The sequence below is a fragment of the Ranitomeya variabilis genome, chromosome 4, assembly GCF_051348905.1.
Source record: "Ranitomeya variabilis isolate aRanVar5 chromosome 4, aRanVar5.hap1, whole genome shotgun sequence".
Taxonomy (NCBI): Eukaryota; Metazoa; Chordata; class Amphibia; order Anura; family Dendrobatidae; genus Ranitomeya; species Ranitomeya variabilis.
In genome coordinates this window covers 630,693,750-630,712,805 of record NC_135235.1, presented here as the reverse complement: position 1 = coordinate 630,712,805, position 19,056 = coordinate 630,693,750, and the positions used below count along the sequence as shown (strand labels likewise).

General features: G+C 45.4%; 2 protein-coding genes and 1 long non-coding RNA gene across 6 annotated transcripts in view; all 3 read left to right on the top strand.

The window, feature by feature from the left end:
* The window catches only part of LOC143767223 (uncharacterized), a 323,645-nt gene that overhangs the window by 129,703 nt on the left and 174,886 nt on the right, over nt 1–19,056 (top strand). The window lies entirely within an intron of this gene.
* LOC143767300 (gastrula zinc finger protein XlCGF66.1-like) overlaps nt 1–19,056 on the top strand; it is a 91,134-nt gene that overhangs the window by 541 nt on the left and 71,537 nt on the right. For 2 of the 4 annotated variants that reach the window (XM_077255530.1, XM_077255529.1), the window contains exon 1: nt 5,612–5,668. The exons of 1 other annotated variant lie outside the window; for it this stretch is intronic. The gene's annotated coding sequence lies outside the window, so the exon portion shown is untranslated. Of the gene's footprint in view, nt 1–65; nt 397–5,611; nt 5,669–19,056 lie in introns of those variants that run through there. One more of the 4 variants, XM_077255532.1, reaches the window with a different exon arrangement.
* On the top strand, nt 8,443–9,186 carry LOC143769272 (uncharacterized). Its single transcript, XR_013214319.1, has 3 exons — nt 8,443–8,881; nt 8,962–9,054; nt 9,133–9,186. It is a non-coding gene; the product is annotated as an uncharacterized LOC143769272 (long non-coding RNA).

The window sequence follows — 19,056 nt, the reverse complement described above, 5'->3', positions numbered from 1 at the left end:
CACATGTGGAATTATATACTTAGCAAAAGAGTGTGAAACAATTGAAATTATGTCTTATATTCTAGGTTCTTCAAAGTAGTCACCTTTTGCTTTGATGACTGCTTTGCACACTCTTGGCATTCTCTTGATGACCTTCAAGAGGTAGTCACCAGGAATGGTCTTCCAACAATCTTGAAGGAGTTCCCAGAGATGGGCGCATGGAAGGGAAGGAGCACCAATTGATTTTTGGAACTTTTTCTTAGAGCTTGACGCATTTGTTCTATCGATGAATTGAATTGTTCTACAGCCAAGCCAATGAACTAAAAAGAGATTCAAGGCAAGACATTATAACAACAATGTCATTCAACAAGGATACGACCACCTTCTTAAAATGCATCCACCAAAAAGGATCAACAGGTGAGACTAATTACCCCATATCATTGTCAATCGAGGGAAATGAGGGACATTTTTAGAAGGTATTGGCCAACACCAAAAAGAGCTCCAACACTTAATGACATGTTAGTTCGGAGTCATTACATCCCTACTTTCCCTTCACAATTTCTATTTATAGGCCAACAAAGCCAAAAATGGGGTTGCTACCTCTGCGGATCGCATGGTGCATGCCCCCAAGTAGATAGAGCCTTTGACTTCTCTGGCTCATCTAATGGACTTACGTTCAAAATCATACAATTCATTAACTGTCGTTCCACTGGCATTATACACTCACCGGCCACTTTATTAGGTACACCTGTCCATCTTCTTGTTAACACTTAATTTCTAATCAGCCAATCACATGGCGGCAACTCAGTGCATTTAGGCATGTAGACATGGTCAAGACAATCTCCTGCAGTTCAAACCGAGCATCAGTATGGGGAAGAAAGGTGATTTGAGTGCCTTTGAACGTGGCATGGTTGTTGGTGCCAGAAGGGCTGGTCTGAGTATTTCAGAAACTGCTGATCTACTGGGATTTTCACGCACAACCATCTCTAGGGTTTACAGAGAATGGTCCGAAAAAGAAAAAAAATCCAGTGAGCGGCAGTTCTGTGGGTGGAAATGCCTTGTTGATGCCAGAGGTCAGAGGAGAATGGGCAGACTGGTTCGAGCTGATAGAAAGGCAACAGTGACTCAAATCGCCACCCGTTACAACCAAGGTAGGCCTAAGAGCATCTCTGAACGCACAGTGCGTCGAACTTTGAGGCAGATGGGCTACAGCAGCAGAAGACCACACCGGGTACCACTCCTTTCAGCTAAGAACAGGAAACTGAGGCTACAATTTGTACAAGCTCATCGAAATTGGACAGTAGAAGATTGGAAAAACGTTGCTTGGTCTGATGAGTCTCGATTTCTGCTGCGACATTCGGATGGTAGGGTCAGAATTTGGCGTAAACAACATGAAAGCATGGATCCATCCTGCCTTGTATGGAGCATCTTTGGGATGTGCAGCCGACAAATCTGCGGCAACTGTGTGATGCCATCATGTCAATATGGACCAAAATCTCTGAGGAATGCTTCCAGCACCTTGTTGAATCTATGCCACGAAGAATTGAGGCAGTTCTGAAGGCAAAAGGGGGTCCAACCCGTTACTAGCATGGTGTACCTAATAAAGTGGCCGGTGAGTGTATATTGGACTATATGCTCATTAAAATTAATATATGCAGGCCTGACATCACTAGAGTTCAGAGTTAGAATTTTGGAACATATCAGAGACAAAAAATGCTGCTAGAATTGTGGCACTGGATATATTGTTGAAATAAAAAAACCTTCCCAAGCATTTTAGACTATCGCGATTGCAATTGGCAGCTACTCCAATTTTGGGGTATAGATATGGTTCATGTTGGGGCTAGGGGTGGTAACTTTGTTAGGATGCTGCATCAAAGGGACATCAAATGGATCACCACACTTGATACTGTTAAACCAACTAATTATTTAGTTTGTTTTGCTAATTTCCTTTAGAACGCTACGCACTGCAGTGTATGGGGTCATAGCTATGGGGGTCTTGATTTACTCATTATCATATTTGCTGCATATAATAATAAAGTGGCGATATTGGTCTGAATTAACTCTTATAGTGGTTACCCTCACATGACAGAATTTTCTTATGTACTGTGAGCCTGCAAATGCTTTTCTTTGTATTACATGAAGGATTATATCTCTGAAAGTTTTGCTAAGGGACATATTAGACCCTCCTCTTTGCTCATAGCGGCGGGTTCTTCTTTATTAAGAAAGATGGGGATCTGTGTTGCTTGTTAGATTTTCGTGAGTTAAACCGGATTACTATCCAAGACTTTCAGCTGTCCGCTTTATCAGGGCTGGTTATCAAGAATAGATGGGTCCTCACGCCGTTTTTTAAATTATTTAATTAAATAATTTAAAAAACAATGTTTGGTCCTCCCATTTTTGGCATCCGGACAATCTAAAGCTGGTATTCTCAGGCTGGTAAGTAGTCAAGGATATTGCCCCCCCAGCCTAAAAATAGCAGCCTGCAGCCACCCCAGAAAAGGCACATCTATTAGATGTGCCAATTGTGGCACATTGCCCGGCTCTTCCCACTTGCCCCGTGGTGGTGGCAACTGAGGCTCATATTTGTGAGGTTCATATCATCATTGTATTTTCTGGTGACATCAAGCCTAGCAGTTAGTAATGGATAGGCATCTACAAGACGCCTATCCATTACTAACCCCATAGTCTTATTTTCATAGTCTTATTGTCAGTAAAAAAACACCCAGAATAAAGTCCTTTATTTGAACTAAAAATGCAAACCGGTTTGCAAATTTATTTAAAACTAACAAACACTATCATATACTTGGCAGGAGTGGGGAAAATAGGTATTTGATACACTGACAATTTTGAAAGTTTTCCCACCTCCAAAGAATGAAGATGTCTGCAATTTTTATCATAGGTACACCTCAACTGTGAGAGATAGAATCTAAAAATGCAAAAAAAAAAAACAGAAAATCACATTGTATGATTTTTAAATAATTAGATTGCATTTTATTGCATGAAATAAGTATAATGATCACCTACCACCCAGCAAGAATTCTGGCTCTCACAGACCTGTTAGTTTTTCTAACATTCTGTAATGCTGTAGATAAGCCCCCGATCAGACAAACAAAATGCCGCTTCACGTATCGCCAAGACACAGCTGGTATATTTTAACTATGATTGGATTGATATTTAAAGCGCTGTTTGGGGGACCAGAGCATATCCACCTTGAGAAAGACACCACGAGTGTCGGAACGCGCGAGTCCGGGTTTCCCGGAGGCTGGACTGTACGCTTGGGCGACCCTCTGACTGTATCAGGGCCGGGGCTAAGTATTGACTTTCTGCCTTATTTTGATCTCACTTCTGTGGGATTACGGTTAGGTGATCTTTTGGCACCCCATTGTACTATTGGACAATACACGGTCCGGATTGGGACCTTTGATTAGTATATATTGTTCAACCACATAGATTTAGGAGGGACATTACTTATTCATTAGGCTATATTTTTCTAGTCTTAATTGTTGAAATTGTACTGTGATTCGGATTATAGTGGAGTTCCCTGCTTCTTAAGTGTATTGTACTGCTGTGAATTTTTTGCACATGTTATTTCCAGCCTAGAGGTAACCACTTTATGGGTATTTAACCATTTATTTATGGATCTGTACTTATGTAAACCATTCTCTAAGGATTTTTAAATGGTTTTTATGTGTGTTTTTGGTTTTGTAATAAAGCCTTTGAAATCTTGACTGTTGTGAGTGATCCCTGTCATGTGCATGTATCTGTTTCTCAAATTTCCAGATAAGCCCCCGATGTATCCTGAAAGATAAGAAAAATAGGTTAGATTATACTCTCCCAAGGGCGGTCCCGCTGCGGTGGGCGTCGCAGTCCGGTCTGGGGCCTCCCATCTTCTTACGTTGACGTCCTCTTCTTGTCTTCACGCTGCGGCTCCGGTTCAAGCGTACTCTGTCTGCCCTGTTGATGGCAGAGAAAAGTACTGCAGTGTGCTGGCGCCGGGTCTCTCTCACCTTTCCCGGCGGCTGCGCACTGCAGTACTTTGCTCTGCCCTCAACAGGGCAGACAAAGTACGCCTGCGCCGGAGCCGCAGCGTGAAGACAAGAAGAGGACGTCATCGTAAGAAGATGGGAGGCTCCGGACCGCGACGCCCATCGGACCGGACCGAACCACTCCTGGGTGAGTATATTATAACCTCTTTTTCTCATCCTTTAGGATACATCGGGGCCTTATCTACAGCATTCCAGAATGCTGTAGCTAAGCCCCTGATGCTGGTGGGCTTAGCTCACCTTCGATTTTGGGGGTGAGAGGTTCCCTTTAATTACACCTGTTTGAACTCGTTACCTGTAAATAACACCTGTCCACGCAATCAATCACATTCTAATCTCTCCACCATGGCCAACACCAAAGAGCTGTCTAAGGACACCAGGGACAAAAATTGTAGACCTGCACAAGGTTGGGATGTTCTACAGGACAATAGGTATGCATTTTGGTGACAGTGCAACAACTTTTGGCACAATTATTTGAAAATGTAAGAAACACAAGATGACTGTCAATCTTCCTTTGTCTGGGGCTCCATACAAGATCTCAACTCATGGGGTAAGGATGATTCTGATAAAGGTCAGAAATCAGCCCAGAACTACATGGGAGGACCTGGTCAATGACCTGAAGAGAGCTGTGACCACATTCTCAAACATAACTGTTAGTAACACACTAAGCCTGCTCATGCCAGCACATGTGCGGTTCACCAATGACCATCGGAATGATCCAGAGAAGGCATGGGAGAATGTCATGTGGTCAGATGAGATCTAAATAGAAGTTTTTGGTATCAACTCCACTCATGTTTGGAGGAAGAAGGATGAGTACAACCTCAAGAACACCATCCCAACCCTGAAGAATGGTAGGGAAACACCATACTTCATGGGTGCTTTTCTGCAAAGGGGACAGGATGACTGCACCGTACTGAAAGGAAGATAGATGGGTTTATGTACAGCGAGATTTTGGCCAACAACCTCCATCCTTCAGTAAGAGCATTGACGATGGGTTGTGGCTGGGTCTTCCAACATGACAATGACCCGAAACACACAGCCTGGACAAGTAATGAGTGGCTCCGTAAGAAGCATTTCAAGGTCATGGAGTGGCCTAGCCAGTCTCTTGACCTGAACCGAATAGAAAATCTTTGGAGGGAGCTGAAACTCAATGTCGCCCAGCGACAGCCCCGAAACCTGAAAGATCTGGATAAGATGTGTATGGAAAAGAGGGACAAAATCCCTGCTGCAGTGTGTGCAATTGTGGTCAAAAACTACAGGAAATGTCTGACCTCTGTAACTGCAAACAAAGGTTTCTGTAACAAATATTAAGTCCTGCTTTTCCATTTTATCAAGTACGTATTTCACACAACAAAATGCAAATTAATTATGTAAGAATCACACAATGTGATTTTCTGGATTTTTTTAGATTGTGCCTCTCATAGTTGAAGTGTACCTACGATAAAAATTACAGACCTCTCCATTCTTTGTAGGTGGGAAAACTTGTAAAATCGGCAGTGTATCAAATACTCATTTTCCCCACTGTATGACTGTTCTGTGCGCACAGGACCTGTGATGATGTCATAGTCATGTGATCAGTCCCATGGAGGGGAGGAGCCAGTCTCCATTTTGCTCCATGTGAGAGAAGACGTCTGCACTGGTGACAGGTAATGAGGGAGCAGGGAGTGTGTGATGGGGAACAGGATTAAACCCTAATGGGTTTAAGGTCGGGGTCTCTCTGACCCCTAGAATATACAGCGGGAACTCTTTTTAGGAATATTTATGAATTAATTTGACCTGAAACTCCATCAGATTCTCACACAAGTCCTAAATCTATTTCATTTTATGAGGTAATAACTCTGGAATACGTTAATGGATCCCACTGATTCTGAGACTGTTTTCTTATGATATACTGTACTTCATGATAGTTGTAAAATGTATTCGATATAACTTGTGCTGATTTGTGAAAATATCAGAAATTTGGCAAAAGTTCAGCAATTTTCAAATTTGTAATTTGTATGCCCTTAAACCAGAGAGTTACAGTACAGACCAAAAGTTTGGACACACCTTCTCATTTAAAGATTTTTCTGTATTTTCATGACTATGAAAATTGTACATTCACACTGAAGGCATCAAAACTATGAATTAACACATGTGGAATTATATACTTAGCAAAAGAGTGTGAAACAATTGAAATTATGTCTTATATTCTAGGTTCTTCAAAGTAGTCACCTTTTGCTTTGATGACTGCTTTGCACACTCTTGGCATTCTCTTGATGACCTTCAAGAGGTAGTCACCAGGAATGGTCTTCCAACAATCTTGAAGGAGTTCCCAGAGATGGGCGCATGGAAGGGAAGGAGCACCAATTGATTTTTGGAACGCAAAATTGGTTGGAATAATTAGCAGACACCATGTTGAGTTTGCACAGCCCCTGATGTGCCTAAACAGTGACCCCATTTTGAAAACTAAATCCCTCGGGGAATGTAACTAGAGGTGTGATGAGCACATAGATCCCACAAGTGCTTCACAGTTTTTTACATCATTGAGCCGTGAAAATGAACAAACACATTTTTCCCACAAAAATGTTTCAAAAGTAACCATACAATTTGTGGTTCAATTTGTCCTGAGTACATGGATACCCCATATGTGGTGGAAAACTACTGTTAGGGCACATGGCAGACCTTGGAAGGGAAAAAGCGCCAATTGAATCCTGGACTCCAATTTTGGCAGGAACAGATTGCGAATGACAGAACAGCAGAAACCCCCAAAAAGTGACCCCAATTTGGAAACTACACATCTTAAGGAATTCATCTAGCAGTGTATTGAGCATTTTTAACGCTCAAGCTATTCACAGAATTGTATAATGTTGGGCTGAGTCAATGGAAAATTAAGATTTTTCCTACTAAAATGTTACTTTGGCCTCAAATTTTCAATTTTCAAAAGGGATAATAGGAGAAAATGGACCACAAAATATGCAATGCAAATTCTTCTGGCTGTGCCAACACTTCATATGTGGTTGAAAACTACTTTTAAGGCACAGTGCAAAACTCAGAAGGGAAGGAGCACCATATTGTAGTGCACATTTTGCTGGAATGATTTGAGGGTGCCATGAGTTAGGCGTCGGGATTCTCCCGCTGCACAGGATAGATCCCAAGCCTTATCTGCCTCTGTGGTCTCCCATTCAGCTTCAGCTGCTGCGGGTGTTTCTGAGCATAGACGTCGTCCCAGTGTCTTGCTCAGGCTCGTAGTGTTCGTTTGGTTACTGGTGGCTCTTCAGCCAAGTCTATAGTAAGCCATAAGCAGTGGCGACCTGCCGCTCTGGACTCTAAGTTCAGAAAACACCTTACTGAGCATGCCTGGGATGTGGCGTCCTTCTATTGGTGGATGGACGTCAGCTGCTCTGGTGATGTGGCAGCTCCAATTGGTTCACGGGCAAGGTCCTGTCCAACTGGACATGAGCCTAGTGGATATAAGGCTCTCAGGGGCGCACGCCGGTGCGATAGTATCATTTATCTGTGGTTATTGCCAGTGGATACCACTGTGTTAGGCCGGGTTCACATTTGCATCTGTGTGCGCAGCATACGATCCACATGCATCAGGCATACAAATCTTTAACATTGTGTACGCAGTGACATGTTTTCGCATGCGTTCACTTGCGGATGCGTACGCAAGCATCGTTTGGAGGTAAGCGGCGGGTTCCGGTGAACGCAACATGTTGCATTTTTTGCAGCGGCAAAAATTGCAAAATGGTCCGCATGCATAAGATTGCGGATGATTGCATAAAAAAAAAAAAACATTACTGTCTATGGGAACGCATGGTTATGCAAGGACATGTGTATGCTTGCGTTCGATACGCATGCACACTTCTGACTAATTTTGCCTTGGAAATGATGTAACCACCTGAAAATTGCAAGCTGTATAAAAGTGGGCCTGGATACAGGAAGTCCATTACTCTTCCAAGAGTCCAAGACTCTTGATGCGGCCACAGGACTTTGGAAGAAGGCAGAAGACTCTGGATGCGGGCACAGGACATTGGAAGAAGGCAGAAGAGTCTGGATGTTAGTATAGAAGCTTTGAAAATGTCTGTCTGTCTCTCACTGCATTCTGTACTCTGTACTTATGTTTTTTTCTGTTGCTTCTAGACTGTTGCTGCCATCCCGGTGCCACTGCCTTGGTCCCAGTGCCTCTGTGTTGATCCCAGTGCCTGTGTCTTGATCCCACTGCCTCCATCTTGGTCCCAGTGCCTCCGTCTTCATCACAGTGCCATCATCTTGGTCCCAGTGGTGCCGTCTATATGTAAGTATAGAAGATGTGAAAATGTCTTTCTGTCTTTGCACTCTGTACTCCGTACAGATTTTTTTTTTTTTTACATTCCTTGCAGATTAAGTGCCTCTATCTTGGTCCCGTAGCCGCCGTATTGGTCCCGTTGCTGCCGTCCTGTTCCTGGTGCTGCTGTCTTGGTCCCCGTGCTGCCGTTTATGTAAGTATAGAAGCTTTGAAAATGTCTTCGTACTCTGTACTGTGTACAGAATTTTTTTTCCCTTTCCTTGTAGATTAGGTGCTGCTGTCTTGGTGCTGGTGCTGCTTTCTTGGTGCTAGTGCTGCTCTCTTGGTCCTGTTGCTGCTGTCCTGGTGCTGTTCTTCAGTCCATCCTGGTGCTGTGCTGCGGTTCCTGTTGTGTGGTGCCTGCCTGCTATGTGTTTGGACTACTGTCTGTAATGTAAGTATTAGTGTCCGTTTTTTTGGGGGGGCTAAAATTGTGTTTTGCTTTGAACAAGTTATATTTGTTTTTTTTTTTATCTCTAGTGTTTCAGTTGATTGCTGCCTGCTCAACATGTCCTCCACTGAAGGTTCTGAAAGTGGCCATGACACTGATTATGTAATCACATTTGATTTACTGATTGGTATGTATTGACTGCCAATACTAGATATGTGTAAAGTCATGTATTTTCTTTACAGGTACCTGACACTTTTGAAGAGCAGAAGCAGTCAAGTGGAAGTGATTCTTCCCAGGGTCGTCAGCCTCAAGTTGCTGAGGAGGAAAGATGAGGTGTAAGTATCCTTTATTAGAGTTGTTATTGAATTTGTTGTAATTTTTACTAACATTCTTTTTTGGTATTTCATCTATAGGTTCCACAACGTGACATAGATAATGACCGACTGATTCAAGCAGTGCAAGACCGAGCAGCGTTGTGGGACCCCCGTGATCGGAATCATTCCGACTCAATCTTGATCCGAAGATCTGGGAAGAAGGGCCAGATCGCTGCTGGATGATTGGGACCATGCAACGCCAAAAGTCAGAAAAGATTTTGGTAAGTATAGCTATTTTGTCCGCCTCTGTTTTCCTGTAAATTTTGCTGTCTTTTAACAATTGTTTTTTTTCTTCCTCTTCACAGAGAAGAGAAGAGAACAAAAGTTTGTTGGCGTTCTGTAATAGAGTGCAGAGTTGAGTATGTCACCACGGAACTGACAGACCAACTGTTGAGGGGAATTTATTAACAGGGGCGATATTCTCCTCGCAGGGAGTAAACAGGGGGTTAATAGAGATAAAGAAAACAGTAAACAGTTAAGCAGAACGGTTAACGAATGTTCTTGTAACTTATCAGTCCTGGGCGGTCCTGACTGGAAGGTCCTTATTCCAACGTGGGTACAGTCACCAGCAGCGCTTGAAGATCCTGAAGTCTCTCCTCTGTGTCCTGGGAACTGGAGACTCCGGGGTTAAGTCTTTGCAGCCTTTTCTCCCAGTGAAGCTGGAAGCAGGAAGTCACACAGCCACTCTGCTGTGAGTCTCTGTATATTAGGCTACTTTCACACTAGCGTTATCAGGCGGACGTCGCAATGCGTCGTTTTGTAGAAAAAACGCATCCTGCAAAGTTGCCCGCAGGATGCATTTTTTCTCAATACACTTGTAGTTGCGATGGATTGCCACACGTCACATCCGTTGGGCGACGGATGCGTCGTTTTTTGGCGGACCGTTGGCACAAGAAAGTTACATGTAATTTTTTTTTTTGTGTCGCGTCCGCCATTTTCGCCCGCACATGCACGGCCGAAACTCTGCCCCCTCCTCCCCGGAAATTTCAATGGGGCAGCGGATGCGTTGAAAAACTGCATCCGCTGCCCCCCGTTGTGCATTTATTTCACAGCATGTGTCGGTACCTCGGGCCGACGCATGGCGACGGCCCTGTACCTACGCTAGTGTGAAAGTAGCCTTAGGCCGACAGTCTCTCTCTCTCTTCAGCAGCAATGCTACACGCACACTGAGCAGTTTACTTTGTCACACTCAGGGGTCCTGGCTTGTCACTGCGGTCACGGGGGCTGCGCACTCAGGTCACTGTAAGGGGATACGTCTTCTCTGATTATGGAGGCTTCCAAGTCCACACTCTCACATCCAGCCTTCACTACAGCTGGTATCTCAGCCTCAGTGCCCTTACGGGGAGCACTCTCTCATGGGGAGCGCGGCGCTGCAGCCTGCTTTCTCTCTGGCGCGCTGTCCCCTCTGTCCCGAGCGCTCTGTTCTCCAGCTCTTTTCTGACCACACTCCTCTCTCTTCCTCTCTGCCCCCAGCAGTCACATGGTCCCTTCTGTCCAGTGCAGAAAATCTTCCCCAGACAACCCTGCTGTCTGACTAAGGCTGGGGTCACACTTGGCGTAAGACAATACGCCACGTATTATACGTCCGTACTACGGCCGTAATACGGAGAAATGTTCCCAAAATATTGATCCGTAGTCAGGGTGTGTCAGCGTATTTTGCGCATGGCATCCTCCGTATGTAATCCGTATGGCATCCGTACTGCGAGATTTTCGCGCAGGCTTGCAAAACCGACATCTAATGGATTTATGTGCTCAAATGTTCATTAAAACATATATACAGTATATATATATATATATGTCATTGAGACACATATATATATATTCTGTATTTAGATTTCATTCAGCGCGATATCTGTGAAAAGTCGGTAATTCAATTGCCGGCTTTTCATTTCTCCTGCACAAACCCGACAGGATATGAGACATGGTTTACATACAGTAAACCATCTCATATCCCCATTTTTTTTGCATATTCCACACTACTAATGTTAGTAGTGTGTATGTGCAAAATTTCAGCACTGTAGCTGCTAAAATAAAGGGTTAAATGGCGGAAAAAATTGGCGTGGGCTCCCGCGCAATTTTCTCCGCCAGAATGGTAAAGCCAGTGACTGAGGGCAGATATTAATAGCCAGGAGAGGGTCCATGGTTATTGGCCCCCCGTGGCTAAAAACATCTGCCCCCAGCCAACCCAGAAAAGGCACATCTGGAAGATGCGCCTATTCTGGCACTTGGCCACTCTCTTCCCACTCCCTGTAGCGGTGGGATATGGGGTAATGAAGGGTTAATGCCACCTTGCTATTGTAAGGTGACATTAAGCCAGATTAATAATGGAGAGGCGTCAATTATGACACCTATCCATTATTAATCCAATTGTATGAAAGGGTTAAAAAACACACACACACATGATTTAAAAGTATGTTAATGAAATAAACACAGCAGTTGTTTTAATAATTTATTGCTCTCTCAATCCATCAGCAACACCCTCGCTTGGAAAAATAATAAACGCACAAGATACATACCCTCAGCTGAACCGTCACGTCCCACGAGGTAATCCATCTGAAGGGGTTAAAATATTTTACAGGCAGGAGCCCTGCAAATGCAGCTGTGCTCCGTGCCTCTAATCCCCAGCGAATGAATGAAATGTAGGTCATTGACCTACATTTCCTTCAGTCGCGGTGATGCGCCCCCTGGTGGATGTCCTCATATGACCTGTAGTGTGGGAAAAAGTTCCCAGGCTGCAGTTCATGAGAACATCCAGCAGGGGCGCATCACCGCGACTCAATGTAAGTATAGATCACTCTGCTTTCCTTTCAGCACCCGGGGATTACAGGTACGAGCGAGTGGTTTATCGCAGCTCGTGCCTGTAATATTAGTTAACCCCTTCAGATGGATTACCTCGTTGGACGTGATAGGACATCAGAAGGTATGTATCTTGTGCGTTTATTATTTTTCCAAGCGAGGGTGTTGCTGATGGATTGAGAGAGCAATAAATTATTAAAACAACCGCTGTGTTTATTTCATTAAAATACTTTTAAATCATGTGTGTGTGTGTTTTTTAACCCTTTCATACAATTGGATTAATAATGGATAGGTGTCATAATTGACGCCTCTCCATTATTAATCTGGCTTAATGTCACCTTACAATAGCAAGGTGGCATTAACCCTTCATTACCCCATATCCCACCGCTACAGGGAGTGGGAAGAGAGTGGCCAAGTGCCAGAATAGGCGCATCTTCCAGATGTGCCTTTTCTGGGGAGGCTGGGGGCAGATGTTTGTAGCCAGGGGGGGCCAATAACCATGGACCCTCTCCTGGCTATTAATATCTGCCCTCAGTCACTGGCTTTACCATTCTGGCAGAGAAAATTGCGCAGGAGCCCACGCCAATTTTTTCCGCCATTTAACCCTTTATTTTAGCAGCTACAGCGCTGAAATTTTGCACATACACACTACTAACATTAGTAGTGTGGAATATGCAAAAAAAATGGGGATATGAGATGGTTTACTATATGTAAACCATGTCTTATATCCTGTCGGGTTTGTGCAGGAGATAAGTTTCCAAAGTCTGATTGGTTCGTTTGGTTTGGCCATTTGTCTGAGGATGGAAAGCCGAAGAAAAAGACAAATCAATGCCCATCTTAGCACAAAAGGACCGCCAAAACCTTGAAACAAACTGGGAACCTCTGTCAGACACGATGTTCTCCGGAATGCCATGCAAACGAACCACATGTTGGAAAAATAATGGAACCAAATCAGAAGAAGAAGGCAATTTAGGCAAGGGTACCAAATGGACCATTTTAGAGAAGCGATCACAAACCACCCAGATGACCGACATCCTTTGAGAAACAGGAAGATTTGAAATAAAATCCATGGAAACATGCATCCAGGGCCTTTTCGGGACCGGCAAGGGCAAAAGTAACCCACTGGCACGAGAACAGCAGGGCTTAGCCCGAGCACAAGTCCCACAAGACTGCACAAAAGAACGCACTTCCCGCGACAAGGAAGGCCACCAAAAGGACCTAGCCACCAAATCTCTGGTACCAAAAATCCCAGGATGACCAGCCAACACCGAACAATGAACCTCAGAGATAACTCTATTAGTCCATCTATCAGGGACAAACAGTTTCTCCGCTGGACAACGGTCAGGTCTATCAGCCTGGAACTCCTGCAGCACCCGCCGCAAATCAGGGGAGATGGCAGACAGAACTACCCCCTCTCTAAGAATACCAGCCGGCTCAGGAACTCAGGAGAATCAGGCACAAAACTCCTTGAAAGGGCATCAGCCTTCGCATTCTTAGAACCCGGAAGGTACGAAACCACAAAATTGAAACGGGAGAAAAACAGCGACCAACGAGCCTGTCTAGGATTCAACCGCTTGGCAGACTCGAGATAAGTCAGATTCTTGTGATCCGTCAAGACCACCACGCGATGCTTGGCTCCTTCAAGCCAATGTCACCACTCCTCAAATGCCCACTTCATAGCCAACAACTCCTAATTGCCAACATCATAATAACGCTCAGCAGGCGAAAATGTTCTCGAAAAGAAAGCGCATGGCTTCATTACAGAGCAATCAGAACTTCTCTGAGACAAAACAGCCCCTGCTCCAATTTCGGAAGCATCAACCTCGACCTGAAAAGGGAGTGAAACATCTGGCTGACACAACACAGGAGCCGAAGAGAAACGACGTTTCAACTCCTGAAAAGCCTCAACGGCCGCAGAGGACCAATTCACCACATCAGCACCCTTCTTGGTCAAATCAGTCAACGGTTTAACAACACTAGAAAAATTAGCGATGAAGCGACGGTAAAAATTGGCAAAGCCCAGAAATTTCTGAAGGCTCTTCACAGATGTAGGCCGAGTCCAATCATAAATAGCCTGGACTTTAACAGGATCCATCTCGATAGTAGAAGGGGAAAAAATGAAGCCCAAAAAGGAAACCTTCTGAACTCCAAAGAGACATTTAGATCCCTTCACAAACAAAGAATTAGCACGAAGGACCTGGAACACCATTCTGACCTGCTTCACATGGGACTCCCAATCATCCGAAAAGACCAAAATATCATCCAAATATACGATCATGAATCTATCCAGATACTTTCGGAAGATGTCATGCATAAAGGACTGAAACACAGAGGGAGCATTAGAAAGGCCGAATGGCATCACCAGGTACTCAAAATGGCCCTCGGGCGTATTAAATGCTGTTTTCCATTCATCGCCCTGTTTAATACACACGAGATTATACGCCCCTCGAAGGTCTATCTTGGTGAACCAACTAGCCCCCTTAATCCCAGCAAATAAATCAGACAGTAGAGACAAAGGGTACTGAAATTTGACCGTGATTTTATTAAGAAGGCGGTAATCTATACAAGGTCTCAGAGAACCATCCTTCTTGGCCACAAAAAAGAACCCTGCTCCCAATGGTGACGACGACGGGTGAATATGCCCTTTCTCCAAGGACTCCTTTATATAACTCCGCATAGCGGCGTGTTCTGGCACAGACAAATTGAAAAGTCGTCCCTTAGGGAACTTGCTACCAGGAATCAAATTAATAGCACAATCACAATCCCTATGAGGAGGTAGGGTACTAGATTTGGGCTCATCAAATACATCCCGGTAATCCGACAAAAATTCAGGGACTTCAGAAGGAGTGGAGGAAGAAATTGACAACAATGGAACATCCCCATGTACCCCTTGACAACCCCAACTGGACACCGACATTGATTTCCAATCCAATACTGGATTATGGACCTGCAGCCATGGCAAACCCAACACGACCACATCATGCAAATTATGCAACACCAAAAAGCGAATATCCTCCTGATGCGCAGGAGCCATGCACATGGTCAACTGGGTCCAGTACTGAGGCTTATTCTTGGCCAAAGGCATAGCATCAATTCCCCTCAAAGGAATGGGATGCTGCAAGGGCTCCAAGAAAAAACCACAGCGCCTGGCAAACTCTAAGTCCATCAAATTCAGGGCAGCGCCTGAATCCACAAATGCCATAACAGAATAGGATGACAAAGAGCAAATCAGAGTAACGGACAAAAGAAATTTAGGCTGTACAGTACCAATGGTGACGGACCTAGCGAACCGCTTAGTGCGCTTAGGACAATCAGAGATAGCATGAGTGGAGTCACCACAGTAAAAACACAGCCCATTCTGACGTCTATGTTCTTGCCGTTCAGCTCTGGTCAAAGTCCTATCACATTGCATAGGCTCAGGCCTCTGCTCAGAGGATACCGCCAAATGGTGCACAGTTTTGCGCTCACATAAGCGCCGATCGATCTGTATGGCCAAGGACATTGATTCATTCAGACCAGCAGGCGTGGGGAACCCCACCATAACATCCTTAAGGGCTTCAGAAAGACCCTTTCTGAAAATTGCTGCCAGGGCAGACTCATTCCACTGAGTAAGCACAGACCACTTTCTGAACTTCTGGCAATATACCTCCGCTTCATCCTGACCCTGACACAAAGCCAGCAAAATTTTCTCTGCCTGATCCACAGAATTCGGTTCATCATAAAGCAATCCCAGCGCCAGAAAAAATGCATCTACATTACGCAATGCAGGATCTCCTGGCACCAGGGCGAATGCCCAGTCTTGAGGGTCGCCACGCAACAAAGAAATAATGATTCTTACTTGCTGAATAGGGTCACCAGAAGAGCGGGGTTTCAGAGCAAGAAACAGTTTACAATTGTTTTTGAAATTCAGAAATTTAGATCTATCCCCAGAAAACAAATCAGGAATTGGAATTCTAGGCTCCAACATAGGATTCTGAACTACATAATCTTGAATGTTTTGTACCCTTGCAGTGAGTTGATCCACACTAGAGGACAGACCTTGAATGTCCATATCTACACCTGAGTTCTGAACCACCCAGAGTTTAAGGGGAAAAGAAAGGCAAAACACACTGCAGAGAAAAAAAAAATGGTCTCAGAACTTCTCTTTTCCCTCTATTGAGATGCATTAACACTTTGTGGGCCAGCTGTACTGTTATGGACCTGGTGGTTAGGTGCACCCGGAATGACCTGATAGTTAAACACGGAATCGCGACGAGCTCTGGGGAAATGGGAACTCTGCTGACCGCAAACCCTACTCCTATCAACACAACTAGAAATAGCCGTGGAGCGCGCCTGACTCTGCCTAGACGCCTCTTCACAGCCTAAGAGCTAACTACCCCTAAAGAAAGGAAACAAAGCCTCACTTGCCTCAGAGAAATTCCCCAAAGGTAAAAGCAGCCCCCCACAAGTATTGACTGTGAGTTAAGAGGAAATCACAAACACAGGATGAAATAGGTTTTAGCAAAGGAGGCCAGTCTAACTAAACAGATTGAGGATAGAAAAGGGATCTTTGCGGTCAACACAAAAAACTACAAAAACCACGCAGAGTGTGCAAAAAGGACCCCCGCACCGACTCATGGTGCGGTGGTGCCACTCTGCACCCCCAGAGCTTCCAGCTAGCCAGGCAGTTTCATGATAGCAAGCTGGACTAGAACTTAGCAAGAAAAACCATATGCAACAAATGAACAAGCAGGAACTTAGCTTCTGCTGGAGTACACAGGTCCTCAGAAAGATCCAGGAGAGATCTGAACCAGTACTAAGACATTGACAGCTGGCATAGAGTAACGATCTGAGTGGAGTTAAATAGAGAATCTAGCCTAGCCCTAAACGAGGGCAGCTGGAGAAGGAATCTCAGAACCAGCAGCTCCACTCACAGCCACCAGAGGGAGTCCACGGACAGAACTCACCGAAGTACCATTCATGACTAGTGTTGAGCGATACCGTCCGATACTTGAAAGTATCGGTATCGGAAAGTATCGGCCGATACCGGCAAAGTATCGGATCTAATCCGATACCGATACCCGATACCAATACAAGTCAATGGGACTCAAGTATCGGACGGTATCCCTGATGGTTCCCAGGGTCTGAAGGAGAGGAAACTCTCCTTCAGGCCCTGGGATCTATATTAATGTGTAAAAGAAATAATTAAAATAAAAAATATTGCTATACTCACCTCTCCGACGCAGCCTGGACCTCACCGAGGGAACCGGCAGCGTTCTTTGCTTAAAATGCGCGCGTTTACTTCCTTCCATGACGTCACGGCTTGTGATTGGTCGCGTGCCGCCTATTTGGCCGCGACGCGACCAATCACAGCAAGCCGTGACGTAATTTTCAGGTCCTCAATGCCTAATTCTAGGCATTCAGGATTTTAAAATTACGTTCCGGCTTGTGATTGGTCGCGTCGCGGTCACATGGGCGACGCGACCAATCACAAGCCGTGACGTCACGGGAGGCAGGAAACGCGTGCATTTTTAAAATTACGTCACGGCTTGTGATTGGTTGCGTGCCGCCCATGTGACCGCGACGCGACCAATCACAGCAAGCCGTGACGTAATTTTCAGGTCCTGAATGCAGAATTAGGCATTCAGGACCTGAAATTACGTCACGGCTTGCTGTGATTGGTCGCGTCGCGGTCACATGGGCGGCACGCAACCAATCACAAGCCGTGACGTAATTTTCAAATCTTGAATGCCTAGAATTAGGCATTCAGGACCTGAAAATTACGTCACGGCTTGCTGTGATTGGTCGCGTCGCGGTCACATGGGCGGCACGCAACCAATCACAAGACGTGACGTAATTTTAAAATGCGCGCGTTTCCTGCCTCCCGTGACGTCACGGCTTGTGATTGGTTGCGCAACACAGAGGGGTAAGCCATATAACCGAAACCTCTTACCAGGCTATAGCCGAAGGGTTCGCCATGCGGCGGAGCGATATAACAGTGTCCCAGCAGGGAGACTGTTATTAATCCGGTATCCATGCTGACATTATCAGGAGAGGGGGAAGCCAACAGGACATCCCCCTTCTCTGATACTCACTCTGGAGCCCCTGACGCTCAACAGAGACGTACAGGCGGCAGTACAGGCAAGCTTTCCTCTTCTTTTCCCTAAGCTCGCAGAGTTTCTCTCTGAGGTGTTCCACCTAGGAACAGGAAACCAACTGAGGAGCGAGGGGGGGCCGCCCCTTTTATCTCTCTGTAGGTTTCCTGTTCCCAGGGGCGGATCCCCTCTCTCTAGTGGGTGCCGTCATGGGCTCTATAAAAGAGCATTACCGGTGAGTAATCCGGTATTTTTTGTAATAATCCTTTTCTATTTAATTTCCACACAGAATCTGGAGCAGCACTGTAGAACCTGGATCTTCCTCTGTTGGAGAAGCCCCTCATCAACCAGCCAACCAGCACCATCCCAATCATCCACCAGGATTTAGCAACCAGGCAGGCTTCACGTGCTGGGGAACAGGAAGCCGGTACTTCTGGTTTTCCCCTCTCCCAGCCCTCTGCCACTACTTTACTTGTGTTTGCTCGGCAGCAGCAGAGGGCTTGGGAGAGGTCAGTCATGCCCGAGTTTATTCACTTAAGCTCGGTCTTCCAGGCTGGGATGATGGTGTTTGTGGATAGGATGGAGAGTGGGTTAACTCATGTGAACACACTCTTATAGGAAGTCCACAAACGCCTTGACCGCCTGGAAGGCTACCTTAATATACCGGCGCGACATTATTTTTCCACTATAGAATGGGGCGTGACTGAAATCCTTAGTCCTGATCTCCAGCTGTTTGTAATGAAGGCCTGTCAGGATGCTTATATTGAGGCCATGCAGCGGTCCCGATATCAGCAGCAGGCACAAAGTTCTTTCCCTACAGGGCAACAAGCTCCAGGACAGCAGCTGTGGCAGAATCTGCCAGCACGGACTCGCCAAGGGACTTATCTAACACCACCACCACCACCACCGCTGGACATTACAACATAGCCTAGAATACCCAGCTTCACTATGCAGCTGAGTGCAGTAGCCCAGCCATCCACTTCCACCACCATGCAGCCGAGTGCAGCAGCCCAGCCGTCCTGCTCCACGATCATGCCGAGTGCAGCAGCCAAGCCATCCTGTTCCACGATCATGCCGAGTGCAGCAGCCCACA